Source organism: Cloeon dipterum, chromosome X (assembly GCF_949628265.1).
Source record: "Cloeon dipterum chromosome X, ieCloDipt1.1, whole genome shotgun sequence".
In the NCBI taxonomy this organism is placed as follows: domain Eukaryota; kingdom Metazoa; phylum Arthropoda; class Insecta; order Ephemeroptera; family Baetidae; genus Cloeon; species Cloeon dipterum.
In genome coordinates this window covers 19,073,233-19,087,823 of record NC_088790.1, presented here as the reverse complement: position 1 = coordinate 19,087,823, position 14,591 = coordinate 19,073,233, and the positions used below count along the sequence as shown (strand labels likewise).

The 14,591-nt window shown below is 38.9% G+C and overlaps 1 protein-coding gene across 1 annotated transcript in view; it reads left to right on the top strand.

Moving 5' to 3' along the window:
• The window catches only part of LOC135945163 (uncharacterized), a 65,532-nt gene that overhangs the window by 19,243 nt on the left and 31,698 nt on the right, over positions 1 to 14,591 (top strand). The window contains exon 2 of the transcript XR_010575409.1: positions 5,537 to 9,199. The gene's annotated coding sequence lies outside the window, so the exon portion shown is untranslated. The remainder of the gene's footprint in view (positions 1 to 5,536; positions 9,200 to 14,591) is intronic.

Sequence of the window (14,591 nt, the reverse complement as noted above, 5' to 3'; positions counted from 1 at the left end):
CGTCTTAATGGCCGAGAATGCTAATTTTTGCATAAAGAAAGTGAGTTTCCACATGTCTGGTTGCATGAAACGTATGTAAAATCAGTTTTTTAGGTGGCCTACACATTTGAAAAAGCAATTGACTTAACCAAAATGCCTCCGAGAAATGACGAGGAAACGCTGAAAGTATAATGGTCTATTGTTTGCCAATGGTGCGAGTAATTAGGTGCAATTTCTTAACTCAGCTATTGGCGCGCATGCTAAGAATGGAGGCACCAATTACATTGAATGGCTACCTAGATGTCGATCGCAGACTGTACACAAAGGTATCAAACAAGAACTTTCCATGAGAAGGGCTAAAGCGATGATAATTATTTATAGTTTGTGCCAGAGCTTGTATCAATTTGGATAATGCTCATACAGCTCAACATCAAAGTGCGCCCGGTATACATTCAGGACTTTTTTGAGTAGTGTTTTCCGGGAACGGAGGTCATTAATATAAAATTTGTGCGATTGGAACATTTCACTCACTTGGTTACTTTTTATTGAGTACATATATGTTATATCCCAAGTATTCATTCAGGTATTTAATGAATGTTGTGCACGCAGAGAGTGCGAAGTGTGAAATAAAGTTAGTCAAGTGGCGACGAGGCGAACCAAGATTTTCCGCCGGGAGGAAAAGGTGACTAACTAGAGGCACACACAGTAAGGCCTCGCGCGTCGCGCGATCGATAATCAAAAAATTGTATTGACCAAGGGCACGTTGACGAAGCAGCAATATATTAAACGACTAATTAGTGGCTATACAAGCAATAAATCTATAAAGTTAACTAATTATACCATCCTATTTAAAATCAGCACTGACCAATATTTGTAAGGAGAAGTCATGTATTGTGTACAATGAACACAAAAAAATAAAGTACATACAAGAATAAGTATACATATTAGACCCTTTCGTCTAATCTTTAAAGTGGATCGAATCAGGGCGACAGTTGAAATTTATTTGAATTGTTGAATGAAATAAGTTAGTGTAGTACAGTATATACAGTATGTATGTCATCTGAAATGCATGGAGTGACGTCAAATACATCTATAGGGATGTGAATTTTAGACGGTTGACTATTTTTTTTCTAAGCTTCAAATCATAGCGGAACCATCAAATGAGCACGAATCATGCAATTTTATGCTGTTCGAATCATACGACTATTTCGTGGCAAAGAATCTTGAAAATGATATACTTTAAACAACGGTGGTGGGGTAGTTTTTGCAATTCTGATGGTTAGAACCATAGATTTGGCAGTGACAATATTTGCAAAAAAAATAAATCATTCGAATTTTCACCTACATTTAAATCGCTAAATCTTGGGTTCTAATTGTCAAATTTGCAAAAACCGCACACCGTACAACTTGTCTTAGCCGCGTCTAGATAGCCAATGTAATTTGGGGTAGAGTTTTTAATTTTATGAGTGTTTTGAACAATTAATAAATTTGATGAAAGTGCAATACGACGCGATCTTTCTCGTTACTTTATACACGGGGGGGGGGGGGGAAGGTTTGATCATCCTCAAAGCATATCAGCTATATAGCGAAGGTTAATACGAGTTGAACGGTACGCAGTTTTTGCAATTCTGATGGTTAAAGGTTAAAATCTGTTTAAATTTAATCTAAAACCTGTCTAAATTTAGTCGACTACTTTCCCGAAAAAAATCGTCTAAAACTCACAGCCCTATACATAAATAATCGACCTATTCTCGCCTTATATTTGAAAACTGGGAAAACTTTACAAATTGAGTAAGGTTGCTTTCCTAAAATCTATGTGTTACTCAAAACAAAGTGGTTAGGTATGCAACAAACGCAACGAAATAGAAACTATATTTTCCGAGTTTTTTAATGATTATGATTTTTCCTTTGATTTTAAAATTTTTGGAACCAAATCAAAGAATTGAATAATTAGAACTTATGTGTTGCCTCCAGCCCCAGTCCCAACACATAAAAGACACTGAATAAAATATGGGCCGCGACAGCCACAAACGCGTCAGTCTCGGGAATATTGGGCGGTCCAGGTGGCTGGTTATTGAGGGGGTTAAAAAGGGTTAGGGGGTTGGTGGGACTCATACCCCTTTAGTGCACTTAGGGACGTCGAGAGGAGTCTAACGGTATGCGGTTTTTGAAATTCGGATGACTAGAAGTCGAGATTTGGTCAATCATCGTTTTTTACCAACCTCCAAAAACAAGGGTTTTCGAAGTTTTCATTTTTTATTAAAAAAATGAGGAAAAACGCCATTCCAAATTATAACGTTTTTAGCTTAATTTTTTGTGCTCTACAAAATGGGTATGAAAAAAATAAAAAATTTCAATATATTCATTTTCATATTTCAGTTTAAATTAAAAAATTAATTTTTATGACCTTGACCTTTGACCTACCACTTTGAGGTCAATATAAAAGTTGTTTGCCTTGTTGAGACGAGTTTACGGGTTTTTTAATTTTTGTTCTAGGACTACCCTGAGCAAAGTTATGAATTACTCAAAATTCCCAGATTTTGACACTTGAACGCCCGCAAAACCCGCAAAAATTGGAAAGTTGGAGTTTTCTCAACTGTTTTGTCGGTCAATTAGGGCAAAGTTAACGCAAAAAAAATTAATCAATATTCATCGACCTCTGGACAACAATTTGTTGCTTTAAAATTGTGGTACATATATACTAATTGTGTCTTTTGGATAAGTTTAAAAACAAACACTTGACACTCGTACGGGAATCCAAAGAGAGCTTTTTGTTTCCCACATTCACACGCCATCTTGGCCCCCGCTGATACACACTCCCTCTCTTTACACACACTTCCCGTGGTAGCTCTAGGTTGCTCGTTTGAATTTTTTACGCTACCTTTGAAGTCAATTCCATAACCCGTTTGCAAACTGCTCCTGGCGGCCACTCGCGGTTCCACACCCCGTTTGGCATTCAACACTGCCCTTGGTCGAATCTCTGTTTAACACTTCCCTGGTTAAAACACGTTGATCAACATTCTCTGAGGTTCGCGGAATTTACACCACCCCAAGAGACCTCCAGGGAAACAAAAATGGTTTTAAAAATAAATTCGTCTACCTTTCTATCATCAAAAATATTTTGGTTACTCTCATATCAATAGCGGCGCCGATAATCAGCGCCAAAGAAGGCGAAAAATTGATTTGATGTAATCTCCGATGGCGAGAAAATCGATTCATTCTGTCGTTTTCGGGATTTTTTTCACTCCTCCAGCAGTAAGCTGGTCTTCCAAAAACCTTTTTAAAATTAATTTCGTTCAAAAATCTACGTTTCCAAAACTTTGTACGTTTTTTTAATTATATTATTTCTCATATTGTTGGTTTGTGTTGCTTGAGAATGCCTTCCCTAGTAATTAAAAGCAAATCAAATTTATTTTGGTAAGAATATATTAAGAATGACAGGAAACTGATTATTCCAAAATAATCGTAGAGAGATTGAACCCCTCTTTCTAGTACTGACCATTCCAATGAGAAAACCAGCGCGGCTACTTCAGGCAACCAATCTTCTCATTGACAGCAACTGGGGTGGTCTCATTTTATTCTTAATTCCCGTCAGCTCGCGTATGAATTTTGCTCGTATAGTCGACCCTGTCATGCCCGCTCCTGCGTCAAGATCAAAATGAACCACCTCATCCTCTGTAAAAACCAGTACTTTGTGCTTCTTTAAAATTTAATACATGGTTCACATTCAATAGTTCACCTAAACTATTTCCCAAATATACGCATATACCAGCACACATTTACCAGCCTTACAAGGCTCCAAAAGTTGACAATGAGTTATATTTTTCTATAACAATGCCACTCTAACCTTCAGGGACATTTCCCCCTTTTCTTGCTCTTGGACATGCTATTTGTGTGGTCGCGGTCGGTTTGGGTCTCGTGAGGAATGCGTTCTCGCTCTGCTGCACTAATGCTCGTAACAATGCGATCGCGCTGCTTTGCTGGCTGGGTGGGTGGTTGCCTATTTTTCAAGCAATGCCATTTTATAACACTTCTCCAAGATTTTACCCACAACTGCTAGTCCAAAAAATATTTATTTTCGACATTAATTTTCAAATACTATCAGCTAATAGGAAAATTTTCTAACGAAGACTCCATTCCATGGTTATGGGTTTCGTATAATGGCAATAGGGGCCGTCTTGTTCTTAAAACCAGAAATTAAGCGTGGGATTTTATAAAACATCAGAAATAGAAAATAGCAAAAAATAAATCAATCATCCCAACTCATTGAAGCTTATATCTAGATTTCTGATAGCCCAAATACAATCAAACAAACACATTTAAACTCAGGATCGTGAGTTCCAGCCAATGCAGTAATAAAAAAGCGGATAATTATCTTTGCTCGTTTGAATAATTAAATTTGTTATTATCTTATTTTGATTTTTACATTTCATAATATACCACCGAAAAGAAGTAAATTATCACTATTGTTTAATGTTTTTCAAAATTTGTCTACGCAAATTTAAACTCAAAATATTTAATCGTCAAAATATAACGCACCGCGCGGCAAAAATGCTCAGAGCCTGAAAAGAGAATTTTCGTCAGAAAGATGCTGAGCGAGTGAGCGAGCGGCTTGCATCCTTTGTCTCTTTTCCAAAGGCTCTTCCTCCCCTTAAAATCCAACCCTGGCCGGGCACAACAAGACGATTTTCACGGTTACCTCGCCGATAAGTAAACAGGCGATTCCTCCTCAACGACAACTGCGTGAGCTGCGCCCCCTGGATTTTTTTCTCTTAACTTTTTACTTCAATAAATTCAAGAGATAACTTGAAGTTATGCATCAGAACACCCCCAATTTGCTTGTATGTTCAATTTTTGTATATCAATGATCCCTTTAGAAAAATAGTATATGCATAAAATAAAGACTGTAAGAAAATATTTTTGCTTATAATGCGCTGTTTTAAAAGATCACAAAATCTGTGAAAATGGTCTGCTAGCCCCAAAAGCAAATACCAGGTACATAATGATAATGCATTGTGACCCCCGCGAATCTCGCGCCGATCCGCCGCCCCGCCCCATGAGTGCCACTCGTTCGCGGGGCTCCCTATTGCCCCGCGGCCTTTTGCGGGGAACGCCGACCCCCGCGGCGGTCTCCCGGGTCGCCCCCGAACCGCCCTGCCGAATTTCGGCCCGATTGAAAAGTTTTGGGGGTGGTTTTCACCCCCTTCACTCGATTCAAATACTTGGTTATGTATCCTCAAAAGGTGGGCCCGGGGCCCCTCCACCCCCCACGCGAATTCGGTCCCGATCGGCCGCGGTCGCCCGTGCCCATTTTCCCCGACTTGGGGGCGCCACCCCTGGCGAAAGGCCATATCAAATTTCAAAGATTCTTTAGTTGTGTTCGAACTGTTTTGCGTCTTAAGAATACTCGCGTTTCTTTTCTAAATGAAATTATTTTAGCCAGAGTCATAACGAAAAAAATAATATTCAAAGTCAGAACAATTCCCATATTCCCATAGGAAGCGAAAAATAAACTGCACGACCAACTGCAAAAAATTAAAACTTTCCCTATTTTCAGGATGATTTTTCTCGCTGATGTACTTACATCTATAAACCAGCAGGCAGCCTCGTCCAAATCTGGCCACACGATCCAGTATGGAAGGTCGTCCTTGCATGCAAACTGCACCCACGCCATGAACCCTGAAACCAGAATAGAGGCACCCCTAGAGCTTACAATGCGTACTGCAGGAAACTGCGCATTGTTGAGGACTGATCGCGCAGCATTGAGTTCCAGGATCTTAAAAATAAATAGTTATAGATGCAATTCAGGTTTAATTTAACGAGAAGTGAAGAGATTTCGCATTTGAAAATTGATTACCTTGTTATGCTGTTGTGTTTTAACTTCCGTATTTGATTTCAGTCAGAACATCTTATTTAGAGCATTGAAAATTGGCAGTTTAGAACCAAAATTATTATTTATTTATGGAACAACATATGTGTGGGTGTTTTTATAATAGATTTGATATATAGTCTGAAATTTTAAAATTTAGGCTAGAACACCGTCCTGATTTTTTTGGTTGTTGTTTTTTGGTGCTATAGAAGTGTCAAAGTAATCAGGTTTGCCTGGAAAAATTTATAAAGTGAGGAAATAAAAATTGCACGATCGGTCAATTTTGACCGGTGAGATATGCTAGGAGTCAAGAGGTCATATAAGACAGATACAGTATGTTTCGGTATAAAACCCTTATCAGCTAGCTTTAGTGCAAACGTATTAATACATAATATATCGAAACAATTAAATTTGATGCGCGCCATCTCCAAGACCGGCAGCTTGCATCGGACAAAACGCCAGGCATTCATGCATTCTTGTCTAATTGTAAGATCTGTATATATTTTGAAATCATGCGCAATATTCCTGAACCAATTTTGACTATGTGAGAAATAAGATAAATCGGATGCCAGGCGTTTTTGTTCAACACAAGCTGCTGGCTTAAAATCCTGGTTATAACCACTAGCTATAGTTATAGTGACGGACGGAGATGAGTGCGTCTGCACGAAATTCTATCTCGTACAGGTTTGTTGCCAGCTAAGCAATTTTGGGACATGGGTGATGGGATATCTTCACAGGCCAGGACTGGTAATCGGGCGCACCGAGCGAAACCCCGGTGGGCCGCGGCCCAAGTGGGCCGCCCGGACCGCCCAATAATGCTAAGACTTGCCTGTCAAGGTGTCAAGCGGCCCGCGTTTGTGGCTGTCGCGGCCCATATTTTTTAGTTTCAAAGTAATCTTTATTATGGTTCTGCAGGGCTATTTTGCCCCATACATTGCCATATCCAGACAAAATAATGTCAGTTTGAACATAATTGTTTACAAGAGAGGTGATTCAATATTTTTTGAGGTACTTTTAGTGGCTTTTCTGTGTTGAGACTGGGGCTGGAGGCAACACAAGCTCTTATAATTCAATTCTTTGTTTTGGCTAAAATTATTTCATAATCAAAGGAAAAAAATTAAAAAAAAATCGAAAAATAAAGGCTTTTTGGCCGTTTGGCCCGCGCATCCTCATCATTGAATTCATATTATGATATTTTTGTTGAGGAATGAGTATACGGGAAAAACCAATGCCATCATATCCTTCATTTTTCCGTCTTTCCATATAATGGAAAATAAATAAAACTGAGAACTTGATCAGGTACTAGTGATCGGCGCCCCCCCCCCCCCCCTTCGAGATGACAAAATTCACTTTGCGCTTTGTGTGTTTGAAACTAGCGGAAAATATTGAATACATTATTTGGACTACATTTTTACTAGACTTTGATACAAAAAGGCCAATAAACGGCCCAAGTATCTGAAGCTTCTTTTTCCATTTTCGAATTTTTGACCGGCGGCTGGCGTGCCTGGTGAGCTAAAATCAAAGCGGCTGGCCAAAATTTTGCGAGCCTGGCTGATGTGAGTGCTCTAGCATACATTTCTATTTTTATTTCAAATTCGAATATTTAAACAATATTCAAGAAAAAAAATGTATGTCTTACTGATTCGTTCAAAAGGTAAAATAGGTTGGATTAATCTGACAAAAATTTGATGAAAAATATTTATTGCTCTGAATAACCTCTGACAAGAGTGAATTTTGAGCAATACACCTAGATTTTAGCAACGCAACCTTACTCAAATATCAGATTTTTCCAAATTAAGGCCAGAATAGGTCGATTATTGATTAATTTAACGTTACTCTTCAGGCTGTCGGGGCCACGCGGTGTAACTCGATCGAATCGGCTGGCGCCACGTTGGGGCAGCAGGAAATATATCTAAAATTGGGCAGCCAGTATTAGACACCCGAAATAAACGAGCCTTGCGCGGAGGGCTTGTTTAAGGGTCCGTTTCAGCGTCGCTCCAAGCGGCGCGCGGTCATGACGGCGGCATCTCCCTTTATACGTACACAAGCGGGGTCCAGATTCGTGCGATGCGCAGATATGGCGTATAGTGGAGTATGGCGCGAATTAACGGTCACGTGCCACGTGAAAGTGCGCGAAAAGAACCAAGTTTTTGTAAATATTGTGACATAATATGCATTACTTGTACTAATTGTGTCTTTTAGATAAGTTTAAAAACAAACACTTGACACTCATACGGGAATCCAAAGAGAGCTTTTTGTTTCCCATATTCACACGCCATCTTGGCCCCCGCTGATACACACTCCCTCTCTTTACACACACTTCCCTTGGTAGCTCTAGGTTGCTCGTGCACCCCGTTTGAATTTTTTACGCCACCTTTGAAGTTTGAAGTCAATTCAATAACCCGTTTGCAAACTGCTCCTGGTGGCCACTCGCGGTTCCACACCCCGTTTGGCATTCAACACTGCCCTTGGTCGAATCTCTGTTTAACACTTCCCTGGTTAAGACACGTTGATCAACACTCTCTGAGGTTTGCGGAATTTTACACCACCCCAGGAGACCTCCAGGGAAACAAAAATGGTTTTAAAAATAAATTCGTCAACCTTTCTATCATCAAAAATCTACGTTTCCAAAACTTTGTACGTTTTTTATTACATTATTTCTTATTAAATTTAAAAAATCCGGATGGTGCTCAAACAAAAGTTTTAATAACTTCAAACCATAATATCAGATCTAAAAAACCCGTGTCTTTTTTTAGGGGAAAAATCTCAAATCTGTAGGGTTTTAGGAATTTTTAGAATCTGCTACCTTGTTAAAAATAAAGAGTGTAAGAAAAGTAGCTTTTTATATATTTTATAATTTACTTATGCTATTTTAGCAAGTATAAATGAATTTTCGCTTTAAATAGTGCAATCAAATAGGTAATTAAATCGAAGGAAACCCAATAGATGCCAAGCAAAATTGATCATTGCACATGCACAAGTATTGAGTTTAATTTAATATTGGTTTTAATTCGATTTAATTACTATATACCATATCATATGTATGTAATGGTCAATCGGATCACGGCCGGACTGCCAAACTTTTCAAGAGTCTTCTATAAACTTTAAAAAAATGCAATCTCCACACTTTAGAAAAGCCAATGATGTAAACATATTCTGGAAATCTAAAGTTTTATATTTTTCAGCTGCGGGTTTCTTGAAACATCCTGGATTGCCGGCTTCGTCGCTGAATGAGTGCTGTACAATGCCCCTCCGACGACGCTACCCCCTGCTAGCGGAGAAAATCAAGCTATCGAAGGTCACCCGCTTCAGGCAGCTGCAACCCCATTCAAAAGTAAACAGGGCTCGTCGGTAATTTACTTTACAGTCAGATAATTGCAATTAATGATTGAGAATAGATTTCAAATCACGTGTAACATTATTTAGACCAGTTAATTTTATATTTTGGTATGGTTATGATTTTCACTGGATTAAGATTTCCTGATTGATAGGCTAGGAATAAATTAAAAGGCCGATGGTGAGGCAGCAAAATCATAAAAAATCAAGAATAATTTGGTGTAAAATTTTTTCGTTATCACTGAATTAAGCGTAACTTAAAAACTGCATATTTTTCAACAACATTTAGTGATAATTAATTAGATAGTTAGCATCCTACTGTAAATTTTTAAATAATCCCGTACCCAATTAATTTTCGTAGGTAATAACGTGAAAATTCACGGGGTATTCCAATTTTGGACTCCGTCAGTATTTTACATGAGTTAGCGCTCATCTTTAGATATCATCTGTTGCCCCCAAAAATGAAATTGATTACCTGACAGTTGCGTAAACTATAATTATTATAAAAGATTTAAATGGCAAATTCCGAAATTAATGCTCAGTTTCTGTTTTCATTTTATTGTTTGAACTAGTTATATGGGCAATATATTTAGAAAAAAACAGCAGATTTGAGTTATGGTGGTAACTCTCGCTAGTTTGGGACAAAGATGAGCTATTTTGAAAGGAGGTAGGGGAGCCTACATTTTGCAGCTGCGGCTGTCAGAGGAGACTATGAAAAATAATCACGCTATTTATTGAAGCGTCTACGTTTAAGAAAGAATCCAAACCCATGACGAGCAGAGCCATGCCTGAAATTGAATAATGGGGCTTTTGCCTTTTTCCTAAAAGCATTTGTTCCCCTGGCATGGCATATGAAATATTCGGAAAAAACATTTTTTTATCTTTTCCACGTGAGTGCAAGCTGCAAGCCTCGTCACGTTTTTCATGGGTCGATGCAACAAGCAATGCAATAATTTTATGCAGAGGCCTCGAATTTAGGAAATTAAGAAACACTCGATTAGAGAATCCAGACAGCTTCAATACCATGTTTCCTAGTTTAGATGATATATTCCGCTAGAGAATTATCTGATGAAGAGGTTGTATTAAAATTGTGGAAACAGACGTGCAACATTAAAAATAAATTAAAGATCTCTGCGATGTACGGAAAACTATTTTTTAACGCAAATTTAAAATACGGGACAAAAATACAGTTGACATTGAAATATTTCCATAAAAATTTCAATTTTTCAATCAAATTGCCAGCTGCAACTCGCCTTAAACAGGGTTACTCAAAATGCTGCCACTGCTACAGCTTGTCCAGGCATTGCCGCGCTTCAGAGCAAGTAATTTTGTCTGCACGTGTTAAAAGCATATATATATACTCCTCTACAAGTCATACATATTACGCTCAGTTAACAAAAAATATGAGCACGACTGTACTCACTTCCTGGGTGTCCCTGAAATTCCTGCTGCAAGCAGGTAGAAAAATACACACTGCAACAAAGCCGACTAAACCATGCGTTTGTGAGGCAGTTTGTGAGGTTCGCGTTGGCCAGCGGGGTGCACGTGGCAGCCAAATGCATCCCGACCCTCCCCCCAGTTATCTATCAGTTTTTTGTCAGAAAAATTGACAAACTCCTGAAAAAATTTCAGAGCACATGCATCAAATATATATAAAATATACATAAAGAGAGTGAAAAGGCACTTGAAAAGGCGATCAGGTCGCTGAAACGTCGGCAATCAAAAGAGATAGCCGAGCCAAACAAGGCATATGCTAAAACACTTTTTTGTTATTAGCTGGATGGGTGACCGCCTGGCTGCCGGCTGCAAAACTCTAAGCAAAATCGCTACTTGCTGCTTTGCACCTTTCCAGTATGCGTGATTTGGCTTGACGGGACGAATGTCTAGCGTTTAAAAACTGTCCTCGGTACGGAGGCAAGTGGCCCTTCAATGGGCTGGGTCCCTATGCGGCCCAGTGCGCCCATATGTTATCCGTTCGCGGTGTTATTGGGACCCGGGTTTCAGAATTCGTGCCAGTGCAGTGCGCGCCCTTCCCGGTCCTCAAACAAGAATGTTGTTTGTTTATTATCACCTTAAAAATGTACACACATGCTTAAAACAGTTTGTCAAAAATAAGAAATAAAAAAGCACATAGTGAGAAAAGGCACCATTCCTGGCAAGCATGTTGCTAAAACTCTACCCGGGATAAAAAGCAAAAAATTCTAACGTCTCAAGCTTAAATTTTACATGGGGCTACTCTTTTACCATTTTACATTATGGATTCTTCTCCCGGTATTAACCTCAGCAGTGAACGAAACGATGACTCATGAGACCCTTCTGCCTGGCCACACACGAAGATACGCTGGCCCCTATTGTTATATCCTGGGAGAGCGCTGTTTTCTTGATTTTACAATAGAAACTCCACAGCCTCTGCAGTGTGCTTGCCGATACGCTCCCCCTCTCAATTTTCCTTCCGGAAGATGATATTTTCCCTCAGAACTGTATGCCGGGAAATATCTGATGAAGAGATTTCTGTGTATGTTTTGTATTTAAATTGTGGAAACAGACGCGCAACATTAAATATAAATTATAATCATCTGCGATGTACGGGAGACTTTTTTACGCAAATTTAAAATACGGGACAAAAATACTGTTGATGTTGAAATATTTCCATAAAAATTTCAATTTTTCAATCAAATTGCCAGCTGCAACTCGCCTTAAATAGGTTTACTCAAAATGCTACCACTGCTACAGCTTTTTCTGGTCCTGCCGTGCCTCAGAGCCAAAGCGGTTTTGGGTGCACGTGCTAACAGCATAAAATGCTCAGATGAAAAAAAAATATGAGCACGACTGTACTCGCAGGGTGCCCCACGCAGGTAGCGAGAAAATACTAGGGCCACAAAGCCGACTATAATCCATGCGATTGAGCGGACTTCAGGTTTAAAATAAATAAAATATAACAAAAATCGGAAGGATTGGATCTGAACATAAATTTTGGTTTTAAAAGTGTCAAATCCAATTTTCAACGATTCGAACCTCCAAAGTTTGCAGATTTTTAATTATCTATGTTTCTGATAGAGAATCTCTACGGAGAGAAAACCAGCGCGTGCGTCTCCTAAAGCTCAGTAGCGTTTAAAAATTTCAAGAGTTGTTAATTTGAAATATTTCATAAATACGCTCCCCATGCGAATTTTAAAACGTTTTTTTTTAAATTACAAAAGAATCAATTTATGTTAGCTACATGAGTTAATCCGTACAATTATATCATTTTCTGGACTTTTTGCCAATTTTTGGCAATGAAGGGATAAATTTTCTTCATCATTATGCTGAAAAAAATGAAATATTCAAGTATTGTATAATAGCTTCCTAAGTCAATCGGGACCAAAAGTTATTATAAATAATTCACGACTCTTTTGCGTCAGATTATCTTGCATGCGCTATTACGCACCACTAAAAGAATCTTTGGCTGCAAAATCACAAGTTTTTTGAATGAATCGCAGGTCGCAGGACGGCAAAATGCTCAGAGCCCGAAAAGAACATTTTCTTCACAGAAAGAGGCTGAACGGGCGAGCGAGCGAGTGGCCTTTTGTCTCTTTGTCACAGCGTCTTCCTCGCCCCTTAACGTCCAACCTGGCCGAGCACAAGAAAAAATACTTTGTCGCGTTCAGCTCCTCGATAAATAAATGGCGATTTCTCTTCAACGATAACTGCATGAACTGCACACCCCGAATTTTTTTCTCTTGAGTTTTTACTTTTTTAGAACCTGTGCACAGCACTTCCCGTGGGTTATGAGCTCACTGGGTCCAAAGTCCCAAGCCTCCCCGCACCGAGGTCTTAAATTGAAATATCAGACATTTGTCCATAAAGCCGCTGGAAAGGTGCGCAAACCAGCAAGTGGCGAGTTGGCGCCGGTGCACCTCCCAGCCCGTTGAGCTATTTGAGCATTTCGAGGAACCAAATTAAGCACCTTTTGCCATCTCTGACATTAGGCAGCCAGTATTAGATCCTTAAACAGCTCAAATGCCTCCCATTTAGAGGTTTGAGCCGACCAATTTTTGTCGGCTGCTGGCTAAACCGGCTTAGCCGTCTAAATCTCGCGGCTGCGGCGGCTCGCCTAATATAGGCCAACTGCTGGCTCACGGCGTGTCACTTATAAAAATTACGTCACTGACAATGATTTGAACTTTTTTCGAACAATTTTTTCCCAAAATATGTTTTTAAGATGGTAATAGTTAGGTTTCACAGATAAATTAACTTTTTTGTACTTTTCCTATCAGACATCAGACAAAAAGAACTTGACTCAAGACAGGAAATCGGAATCTGGTCCTTTTCCGGTTATCATATCGAACCAGAAAGATTTTAACTGGCAAGGAACCTGGAAAGATTTCAATGAACCAAAGTAATTTTTTTTTCTTTTTAGATAAAAATTAATTAGAACAATTCTCACCGCAGCAAAAAAGCAGGCTGCTAATTTTAGAGTGGTTTTATTATTAGATTTCAAGAAATTCCACTACGAAAATGAAAAAAATGACATTTTTTAATTTTTGGTTTATTTGAACTTCCAAATCTCAGGTTCAAATTGTCAGAATTGCAAAACCACCTACCGTTAGACTCGTCTTGACCTCTTCTGAGCAGCTGAAGGGTTTAGGAGGCGCACACTCCCATCCCCTTTCATCCCCAACGCTAAAAGTTTGATAATAAGTTACGACCGTAATCTTGCACCGCTGTGCATCTTTTAAGCTGTATATGTCAACTTCGGAGTGGAAAGCAAACACCCCTAAACCCTTCAGCTACTCAGAAGAGGTGGAGATGAGTCCAACAGTGGATAGTTATTGTAATTGCGATGCTTAGAACCCGAGGTTTAAAAGTACAAAGAAACCAAAAAACGCGCGAATATATACATAATATATAGGAATCGCATAAATTTGGTTATTTTGAAACACCAAATCTCGGGGTCTCACCATTAGAATTGCAAAAATAACCACCGTTAGACTCGTCTCGAGCGCCACAAAGCAGCTAATTTTTTAGGGGGTTCTTACCCCATCCCCTTTCAACCCCATTGCGACAAGTTTAATAATAAAAATTTTATCATGCTTCCTCTCTGTGGGCTTAAAAATATTTTATCCTGAAAAAACTCTATTATGTTAACACTATTCCACGTTCCAAAAACTGAAAATTGTTTGAAATGAAATGCAAATATAATATAAAAATCCAGAGAGGTGTAAAATGTTTTACTTTTTCGAGGTAGTTTAAGTATAGGAACTTTAGGGGTGGAGTGTAAGCACCCCATAAGCCTTCAGCTGGTTAGGGGTGGTCGAGACGAGTTCCACGGTGGGTATTTTTTGCAATTCTATTGGTTAGAACCCGAGATTCTGTGTTGCAAAAATAACAAATTTTGAAAATGTCCTATTTTTTTACTTATTAATGC